Source organism: Dipodomys spectabilis, unplaced genomic scaffold (assembly GCF_019054845.1).
Source record: "Dipodomys spectabilis isolate Male_0828 unplaced genomic scaffold, ASM1905484v1 ptg000334l, whole genome shotgun sequence".
Taxonomy (NCBI): Eukaryota; Metazoa; Chordata; class Mammalia; order Rodentia; family Heteromyidae; genus Dipodomys; species Dipodomys spectabilis.
The window spans coordinates 195,432-206,457 of record NW_024871011.1 but is presented as its reverse complement, the minus strand read 5'-3'; positions in this window follow the sequence as shown (position 1 = coordinate 206,457).

Sequence of the window (11,026 nt, the reverse complement as noted above, 5' to 3'; positions counted from 1 at the left end):
GTTACATCATTCAGCTGTTCAAACAACATTTCAGTCTCCTTCTGTAAGTAGTAACCACAGAAGCCACCATCTCCAGCTCTGCCATGTGCTGCTCTGTGGCCTGTAGGCAGCTGGTGAGAGCTTTGTGCTCCATCTCTCTGTCATCGCTGTGAGCTGTATGTGGTCTGGTTCCAATTGTAAATCACTTTCTGCTGAAACCAACCTCTGTATGGGTGGCTTGTGGATGTCTAGCTCTATTTTTGGTGTTTTGTGTACTTGGGCTACCTTCTCCTTCTCTTTCTCATGTCAATCCTGCAGGTCTGTGTTTTCCTGCTTCAGTGGTTGGATCTTGGCATATAGCACCTGGTTTCTTCTTTTGCTGTGGTCCAGGTCAGGCACCACATGTCGGTAGCACCTCTGCATATTCTTGGTGGTATTGGGACCCTTGACACTCTGGACCCTGGTGGCTGTGACTGTGTCCAAAGACAGAGGAGTCCTGTGGTCAGCATCACCTTTGGCCAGACCCTCCTTGAATCTCCCTCTCCAGTGGTATTTGTCTTTGGGATCCTTCCCTTTTATGTATTCTTTGTTTTCTTGAATGCTGAAGGTCTGATAGGAGGATTCTTCTGCTAGTGTTCTGGCAGTAGTTTGTTGCCTGCAGCTCTCTCATGGAGTCTTGTTTGAGACATCTGAGCGCTGGGATGGGAAAGATTGGCTGGCCACAATCCCAGGCTCTGGGAAATCCTCTATTCTCCCACTCTCTGACTAGGTCGTCAATTTCCTACTGTACTCCAAATTCGCCTCTTGCTTACCACTCAGTTACCTCTACCTTCCTCAACTGCTGGTAGTGGTGTCAACCAACAGAGGGAATCTTGGTGCTACAGGGCAGCATGGAATATGGGTGTGGCCACGATTCTTATATGCCATTGGTCAGAAAGAACCATGAAAAAATGGGGGTGTGGCTGGTATCCTGTAATGCAGGCAGAAAGGGCAGAGTCAAGATGACAGCAGCCCCTTTCCCACGGAACTCTGTCCAATCCAGTTGGGAACAAGAGGATGACCTGCTTTAGCCGGATAGCTGCACAGATTGTTATGTATGCCTGTCTGTTGCCAGTCCGAGACATTGAACTAAGGACCTAGGCACAGTTCATGAGCTGCTTTTGCTCAAGGCAACCCCTCTCCCACTGGAACCACACGGCTCTACTTCTGGTTTTGTCGACACTGAAGTTGGAAAGGGGTCTCAAGTACTTTCCAGCCTAGGGTGACTTTGACCATGAATCTCCTTTCACAGCCTTGTAAGTATCATGGAGGACTGCTGAGAGCCACTGGTGCCTGCTTAATCATTGGTCTTACTGATGTTCTTGGACAGATCAGTGAGTTCCCTATCTTCGGGTTTAAGTGGTGGGTGCTGGAGCCCACCATTCGAATCCTGGTCCTGTCACCTCCAAATGGCAGAAGATCCTAAAAAACTAATTTCTATCCATATGAATACCAATGGAATGTGATGTATACCATGATTGGGCAATTCTTGAATGATTCTAGGATAAAATTATACACAATTATATTCTAGGACACGAATTGATTTTAATCAATACTTTATGAAACATTTAAAAAATTACATTCATTAAATGGAGAAATAATGAAATACCTAAGAATTGGGCGTCACATAGCATAGAGATGCCATTTTTTTCTGCCAGGACTGAGATTGGAACTCATGGTCTAGGTAATCTGTTGTACTGTGTAGCAAGGGGAGGCTTGCTTTCTTGAAGTCAAGAAATTCAAGTCTGTTCCTTAGGCCTGAAATTTATCCCCACCCATAGAAAACATCCTATTTGTGTACATTTTAAATATATGATTTATATTTACATACATATATTGACTCCATATTGCATTTAGTGTAGTTATTCATTTTATTTTTTGTTTTGTTCATGTAGTGACCATTTATTTTATTGACTATTATAGCACATAAAATATTAATTAGATAGGATATAGGTCTGCATATGTATTCCACTTCATACTTGACACACAGGACTTTAACACAAAAGGAAAACATGTGTCACCATCTGCTTCTTACTCCACGATTCATTTTTTGGGAATGCTGGCATCTGAACTCATGGCCTACAGGGCCAAATTCATGAATGATTGAGTGTCAGCATGCCATCCTGGGGCAAACTGAGCTGACAGGCATTTCCCAGGACTGAGATTGAGCCCCAGGGATTGACAAAATAAGAACAGATTGACACACAGATGGTAGTATGCTTATAAATATATATCTTTATAGTATGCCAGAGATGTCTATCTATTATTCAGTTATATAGACTACATTCCTAACAATTCTTGGGTATTTTTTATGCCTCCATATAATAATGCAATTGTTTTCATCCTTAATAAACTATTAAGTAAATCAGTGTCATGAAATCAATCTGTCCCTGTAAGAAATAGTAGTCTTTTTAGAAACAGAAAGCTTTTTTTTTTTTTATCGGTCATGGGGCTTGAACTCTGGGCTTGGGCGCTGTCCCTGCACTCTTCAGCTCAAAGCGAGCACTCTACCACTTGAGCCACAGCACCACTTCCAGAAATAGTAGTCTTTTAATGCTTCATATTAAATAAAATCAATCAGCCTACTGAAAACATAATGTATAATTTTATACGAGTATCACTCATGAGCAACTCATTCAACCATGACACTTACAACATTCAATCATTATTCCTATAAATGGGAATGAGTCTCTTAGGATCTCCTGCCATCCGGAAGTGACATGACTGGGATTCGACTCTAGGCTTATATTGCCCTGCAGGACTATGTCTTCCCCAGTACCCTGCCAGCCTTCAGCAATACAAGGTGAATACCCTTTGGAGCCGTGTCATTCAGACCCAAATGGTCATGCTACAAAATGTTAAAATTTCATCCTACCACTTCTCTGTGCGTTTTCCCCCCGACAAGGCCTGAAGGTCTAGGATCCCAGGATCGCCTGTGGTTCCAGTGGCTGCACCCCAGACTAGTGTGATGGAAGCTGAGGCAGAGTTGCCATGACCTGAGTTCAAGATCTTGCTTCGCAAAAATAAAATAAAAATAAATAAATAAATTATCTTCCTGGCTTGCAATTGTTGCTGTTTTTTTCTGCCAGGCTTTGGATTTGAACTCAGGGTCTGGGTAACTTTGCAGCACTGTGGACAAAGGGGAAGCTCACCGTGCTTGAAGACAAGAAAGTCAGGCTTACTCCCTAGGCTTGAATTCAAGCCCCAGCCCTGGGAAATATACTATTTATATACATTGTAATGATAGGATTTGTACTTACTTATAGATGTTCAGTACATATCCTGTTTGTTGTGGTTATTTATTGTATTTCTGTTTTATTCATTTACCATTTATTCTATTGACTGTGATGACATGCATTCCATTTGTTATTTTGATGACATCCTATCACATAGTATCTTGAATTGTAGACGTGTTCTCCATCATGTCTGACACCCAGAACTCTCAGAGTAAAGGAAAACAGGTGTCACACTCAGCTTCTTGCTCCACAATCCAATTGTTGGCAGTGCTGGGATCTGAACTCAGGACCTAGCAGACCCAATTCATGAATGGGTGTGTCAAAATGGCAACCTCTAGCCCAGGAACTGCCCGACACTTCCCAGACCCTGACATTGAGCCACAGGGGTGGACAAAATAGCCATTCATGGATAGGCAGGTGGTAGTGTACCAATAAATATATATTTGTATAGAGTGCCAGAGACATCTAACTAGGATTCAATGACATCAACTACGTTCCTACCAACTCTTAGGTAGTTATTATGCCGCCATTGAAGGAATCGGATTCTTTTCATGCTTAATAAACTATTCAATAAGATCAATGCGTCTAATTTTAGACTAGACCGATGCATGCAGAAAATTCTCAATCATAGTTTGCTAACATTCCATCGGTATTCCGATGCATAGGAATGAGTCTCTTGCAAAATCCCCCGATTGGTAGATGTCAGGACCAGCACTTGAACTCAGGGCTCACATTCCGGCATGGGCCTATGGCTTCCCTGATAGCCCACTAGCCTTCGCCAATGCAAGGTGAAGTACCCTTTGTAGGCGTGTCATTCAGACCCAGGATGGTCACCGTGGAAAGGAACAATTAATGTAAAAAATCCATCCTGTGGCTTTTTTTTCTGTGTGTGTGTGTGTGTGTGTGTGTGTGTGTGTGTGTGTGTGTGTGTGTGTGTGTGTGTGTTTTCCTGCAAGACTTCAAGGCCTAGGATCCCAGGATTGGCTATGGGCCCATGGCAGCCTGTCACCCTGAGGTGATTGAAGCTGAGGCAGAGTTACCATGAACTGAGTTCAAATCCCTTCCTTGGCAAATAATAATAATATTAATAATAATAATAATAACAATAAAGCACCCTGGGTCAGAACTCGCACCATTTTTCTGCCACAGCTGGGTTACCAAATCAGGTCTGGGTAAATCTATACCACTGTATAGGAAAGGGAAACTCACCATCCTTGAAGACTACAATATCAGGCTAAGTAACAGGGCCTGAATTGAAGCCCCAGTGTTGGCAAAAATAATATAACCACCTATTTTACATATAGGATGTCTATTTACATGCATGTGTGGAATGCTTCGTGCATTCAGTGTAGTTACTCTTTTTATTGTGTGTCATAGTCATGTATGCATTTTGTGTTTTATTGAGCATGATGACAGACATAACTGTGCCAAAACGGATGACAACCTATTCCCATGGCTATAGACTTGCCTATATAGCATTCTCCATCCTCCCTGGGAACCTGGACTTTCATAGGAAAACAAGTGGATCGATGGGCTTCTCACATGAGGGTTCATCTATTGGCAGTATTGAGATTTTAACTCAGAGCGTAGCAGGCCCAATTGGCGAAAGGCTCTAGGTGAGGATACCAGCCTGTGAGCAACTAAGGAGCTAGACCTTTCCCAGGACCTGACATCGAACCCCAGGGAGGGCCAGGATAGTACTAAATTCATAATTTAAACATAGGATCTATATCGACATACATGTGCGGACAGCATCTTGCATTTGGTGCACTTCTCCTTAATTTGTGTCTAATTCATGGAGGTATTGTGTATTTTACTGAGTATGGTGACAGCTATAACTGTGCTGAGATGGATGACAACCTGTTCCCATGTTGCCTATGCATTCATTCTCCAGCCTAGTTGAGACCCAGGACTTTCACAGGAGAGGAAACCAGATGCAACGACTGGCTTCTGACATCAGGATGAATCTTTTGTCAGTGCTGGGATTTGAACTGAGATCTGGGTAACTCTGTTGCACTGTGGGGGAAGGGGAGGCTCACCATCCTTGAAGACTAGAATGTCAGGCCTGGTCCGGGGCCTGATTTGAAACCGCAGCACTGGATAAAATAAGAAGCCCAGCTCTTTTAAACATAGGATCTCTATTTACATACAGGTGTGGTATGCATTTTGCATTCAGTTTGGTTAATCTTTTTATTTTGTGTCTTTTTCAAGGATGAGTTGTGTATTTTATTGAGCATAGAATGACATATAAAACTGTGCTGACATAGATGACAACCAGTTCCCACGGGTGTAGACTTGCCAGTGCTTTCTTGATTCTTGCTGAGACCCAGCACTTGCACAGTACAGGAAAACAGGTTCAAGGTTTGGCTTCTCACATCAGGATAAACCTTTTGGTAGTGCTGGGATTTGAACTTGGGGTTTAGGAAGCCCAACAGCCAAATGGGTCCACATGAGCCCATCAACCTGTGAGCCACTAAGGAGCTAGGCCATACAAAGGACCTGAGATCGAGCTCCAGGGTGGGGATGGGGCACAATATTCATCCATTCATAAGCTGAAGCTAGTATGCTAATTACCTATTTGGATAGAGTAGGAGATATAGCGATCTGTGTTCGAATCCTATCTACCATTTGAGTACCGATTCTTGGATCTTTCCTAATGCCTCCAATTCCTGAATGTGATTCCTATTGTCACACTTCATGAACTCTTAATTAAAACTAATTGTTGTGCCATACATCTTGTCTATCATTTCCTGTGAGAATCATCCATGAACTAAACTCTTCCCTAGGCCTGAATTCAAGCACTTCATAACATTTATAGACATTTTAAATATATGATTTATACTTAAATCAATATATTCAGTCTATATCATGTTTTTGGAGTGATACATTATATTTTATCATTTATTTATTTAGCATTAATTTTATGGACCGTGAGTGCACCTATAACATTTATTCCCATCTATTCCATAGCATGTAGCTTTGCAGACATATTATGAACTTGTACAGAAAAGGAAAACAGGTGTCAACCTTGAAATCTTACACCTGGAAGAAATTTTTGGCAATGATGGGACCTCATGTGAAGAAAGCCTGAGAAGCCCAATTCATGAATGGGTGAGTGTCAGCACCGCAGCCTCTCGCCCATTCAGCTGCCAAGTGGATCTCAGGACCTGGGATCAAGCCCCAGGTTTGGCCAAAATATCAGTAACTTTCTATGACCATTGTGATGTGGGGGATAGCAAAGATGGCCCTGAGAGGAAGTTGAGTGGGCAGAGCTGGATTTGTTTAGGTTCAGTGTGTAAACATCTCATGGAAGCTTAGGTGCATGATAAGGTATGGCCTTTCAATGATTGGTTGGTTCCATTTCCTCTCCTCCCACGCAGTCTTTTGCTTTAAAAAGGGGATGCTCCCTGTTAATAAACAAGTTCCTGCTTGGTTTGACTCCCGGCTGCGTCTGATTGTCTCCTGGGCTACTGGGCTAAAGGAGGCTGGGGAACGGGCAAGCAGCTGCACTTCACTTCACACTTACCTTTCCTCGGACCCTGTCCGTCCAAAGATGGACGAAGACCCAACATCTGGCGCCCAACGTGGGGCTCGAAAGGAGAAGATACCGGCCAAGGCTAAGCGGTCTTTCGGGGTAGGTGAAACCCTAAATATGGGTAATGTTATGTCACAGAAGGAGGAGGAGGAAGCAACATTAGGCCTAGAAAGAATACAGGAAGACTTGGAAAAGGAAAAGGAAAAGGTCAAATTCGACCGGGAACACACTATCTGTGCATGCAGGGGCAGAGGCAGCTACTCAGGTGCCCCAGACGGTCCTAGGCCCCCTCCCTATTCCCCCGATTGGAAGGGAGGTATGGTGCCCTATAAGACCTGCGAGAGGGACTTCCAAGTCCCAGACCCCTACCACATGGAGGGGCCAAGGGCTGGGGAAGTAACCTACTCGGAGACCTCCTCTGGAAAGGAAGGGCCACCAAAGAGCCCTGGAAAGGAAGGACCACCCAAGAGCCCTGGAAAGGAAGGGCCACCCAAGAGCCCAGACTCTAGGCCACAGGATTCGCTTCCCCAAGCGTATCCAGTCAATTTGGCACCAGGGGCTAACAGGCCCTTGGAATGGTATCCATGGGAAGCTAAGGATCTTAAAGAGCTCCGACAGGCGGTGGCGGAGGATGGCCCAAACTCTCCCTGGGCCCAGACCCTCTTACAGGACATTGCCTATCATCTGTGTGTCCCTAAGGACTGGATGGATGTGGCCAAAGCTGTTCTTACTAGTGCTCAGTTTATTAAATGGTGTGCCTTCTTTAAGGAGGAATGCAGAGTGCGAGCGGAGAGTAACCGGCAGGCTCAACCTGCAATATTGATTACTTATACCATGTTAACAGGGACGGGGGAAGCCTACTCCACCGGTGTTGAACAGGCCACAATACCTGGCCTGTACCGTGACCAGGTGAGGTAGGCAGGACTTGCTGCGTGGTACAAACTGGTTGATGGGCCTACTGAGTCCTCCATGGAAGGAGTGAGACAAAAACCAGGTGAGCCTCTACCTGATTTCATAGACCGAGTCCAACAGAGTGTTCACCGCAAGCTGCCGGCAGGGAACCTCCGAGATCAGTTTGTAAAGCTGCTGGTCTGGGAAGGGATGAATGTAGACCACCACATGGCCTGTGCGGGACTGAGAGAGAGTTCCCTGAGCAGATGGGTGGTGGCCTCACAGGATGTGGGAACGCAACAGCACCAGTCCCAATCACTAGCTTTAGCTTTACAGGCTCAGACATCTACAATGACTGAGGCTATTACTGAGGCACTGGCAGCCCAGGGCCGAGGAACTCCAAGACCAATGGGGAGAGGGACTTGTTTTACATGCGGGCAGTACTTTAGGAGGGGCTGTAGAGGACAATCCCCCGCCAACCGGCCCTGGGGGGCCAAACTGCCCCCAACACCCTGCCCCAGGTGCAGGAAGGGATATCATTGGAAAAAGGATTGCCGATCCAAGTTTGATTTAGATGGGAAGCCTTTAAACTAGGAGAGGGGCATCCTCCAGCCCCGTTAACTCAAGGAGGAACCCCCTCTGCTGTAAGGCCCAGGCAGCCTTGTGGCAGGAGAGCCCAGGTCCACTGGACAGTCCCCTTGGTAGAAGGACTCCGCCCTAAAATGAGTATCCACATAGGTGGAAAGAGTTTTCACTGCTTAATTGACACCGGGGCAGATCGAACCATACTCAGGGAGGAGGAAGTGCCCTTGGACTGGAAGCTTGCACCCGGGCCCCCGATATTGGGAGTAGGGGGTAACTCCCAGTCCAAAGAGACGGCTGCCCTTATGACATGGACTTGCCCAGATGGAGAACAGGGAAAGATACGCCCTTTAGTGGCCAAGAACCTCACTGCCAATTTACTAGGGCAAGACATTCTAAGACAAATGGATGCTGTGGTCACTACAGACCATCGGGCATCCTATGATGATATCCTGGATGGGGAAGAAGCACAAAGGCGTAATCAGAATCCAGAGGAAGTTAAGGAAAAGGATTTTTTTAACTTTCATAATCACAGAGAAGAACATAGGGGACCCGCTCAGGTGCACTCCCAATCCTAAAGGCCACTGCCCCCCAAGTACCTCCCATTAGGTGGAAGCCGGGGAGCCCAATCTGGGTGGAGCAGTGGCCATTGTCCAAACCTAAACTTGTAGCCCTCCACCTTCTGGTGGAGGAACAGATAAACCTTGGGCATATTCGCCCTTCTATAAGTCCTTGGAACACACCCGTATTTGTTATTCAAAAAGCCTCTGGGACTTGGCATATGCTCCAAGACCTACGTAAGGTAAATGAAAGGATGGAGCTAGTAGGAACGCCCCTAAGAGGCGTGCCCTGGACTCCTGCTATACCTTCAGAATATACCTTGGTTGTGATTGATATTAAAGATTGTTTTTTTCTATCCCCCTGCATTAGGTGACTTTGAGAAGTTTGCTTTCTCTATACCTTCTCTTAATTTTTCCCAGCCTGATCGGATGTTTGAATGGATGGTGCTGCCACAGGGAATGGCCAATAGTCTGGCCTTTTGCCAACAATACCTGGCCACACTTTTAGGGCCTGTGCTGGGTTCAGATACCACCCTTGTCTATGTCTACATGGATAATATAATTCTGGGGCACCAAGACCCAAGCTGGCTGGAGGGCCTTCTGGCCCATGTTCTCGCCATATTAAAAAAAGGGGGTTTTACCATAGGGCTTAATAAAATTCAAAAGGTAGCCCCTTTTAAGGTGCTCGGGACCCACCTTACCTTGACTCAGGCCAGCCCCTTTAAGCCTTTGCTGGATATTCCAGCCTCTCTAACCTTAACCCAACTTCAGAGTCTTTCAGGGGAAATCAATTGGCTGTTGCCATGGGTTTCTGTCCCTAAAGATAGTCTTGTGCCCTTATTTGCCCTGATAAAAGACAGGACACCACAAGAAGTTATTACAATTACAGACAGCCATAGGGCAATATTTTTGCAGTTCCAAAAAGCCCTGGATGAAGTTTCTGTAAAGAGGTATTCTATTTGTGAGCCCATTTCTCGTTGGTTGTTTGCAGGTGTCACGTTAATTTCTGCAGTTTTAACTCAAAGTGAGGAGCCATTAGAGTGGGTTCACACTCCCCTGGGGGACACACCTCGGGTATACTCTCAAGCAGACCAACTTGCAGATGCTATTGTGAAGGGAAGGACTCAAGCCCAAAGGCATTATGGCCTCGACCCTCACTCCATTGTTTTTCCTTTTCGGATGGCAGACGTTGAGTGGCTCACTCGAGCCAATGCTCGTCTTGCTCTCTCCTTGGAGGGGTTTCTAGGCCAAATTGACTGCCATTATGGGCCATCCAAATGGACTGTCATGTTATGGCGACTTCCCCTCAAAATGCCATCTCTATTTTCTTCTACGCCTATTCCTGGCGCCCTCTTTGTTTTTACTGATGGAGGTAAAGCAGGCTCTGCATGTGCAGCCTTTGAGGAGCAACAAAAGACCCCGAGCCAACAAAGATTTCAACCTTGTCAAGGGTCAGCACAATATAAAGAAATGCTGGCCATAATTATGGCCCTTCAGGACATTCAAAAACCCTTTAATTTGTATTCAGATAGCATATATATGATTAACTTGCTCCCTCATATTCCCCAGGCACATATCAAGCTGGATGAAAACCCTATTTCCCCCCTTATGGTTACCCTTAAGGGCCTATTAGAAGGGGGGAGCCCCTATTCATATACAACATTTAAGAGGGCATTCAAAACTTCCTGGATTTTTTTCCCTAGGCAATAAGTGTGCAGACCAGTTAGCTACTGGCCCGCAAGCATTAACGTTACAAGAGGCTACCTGTTTGCATGACTTAACCCACATTAATTGGAGAGGTCTTCAGCATAGATTTCCTCAGATTCCTGTAAAGGACCTCAAAAGGGTGGTACATACCTGTAAAACATGCCAGCCCTTCTTAAAAGCACCCCCTTTACAACCACCAGGGGTAATCCCAGAGGCCTTAAACCTAACGTCCTCTGGCAAACAGATGTTACTCATTTCCTAGCCTTTGGTAAGCTTAAATACATCTTTGTCTCTATAGATACCTACTCAGGAGCATGCTGGGCCACAGCACATACAGGAGAAAGGACTAAACATTCACAAGCACATTTTCTTCAATGCTTTGCCACCTTGGGTCTACCAGCACAAGTTAAAACCGATAATGGACCCTGTTTTGTTAGTAAAGCAATGTCAGAGTTTTTTGACAGATGGCATATTAATCATACTACAGGAATTCCCTA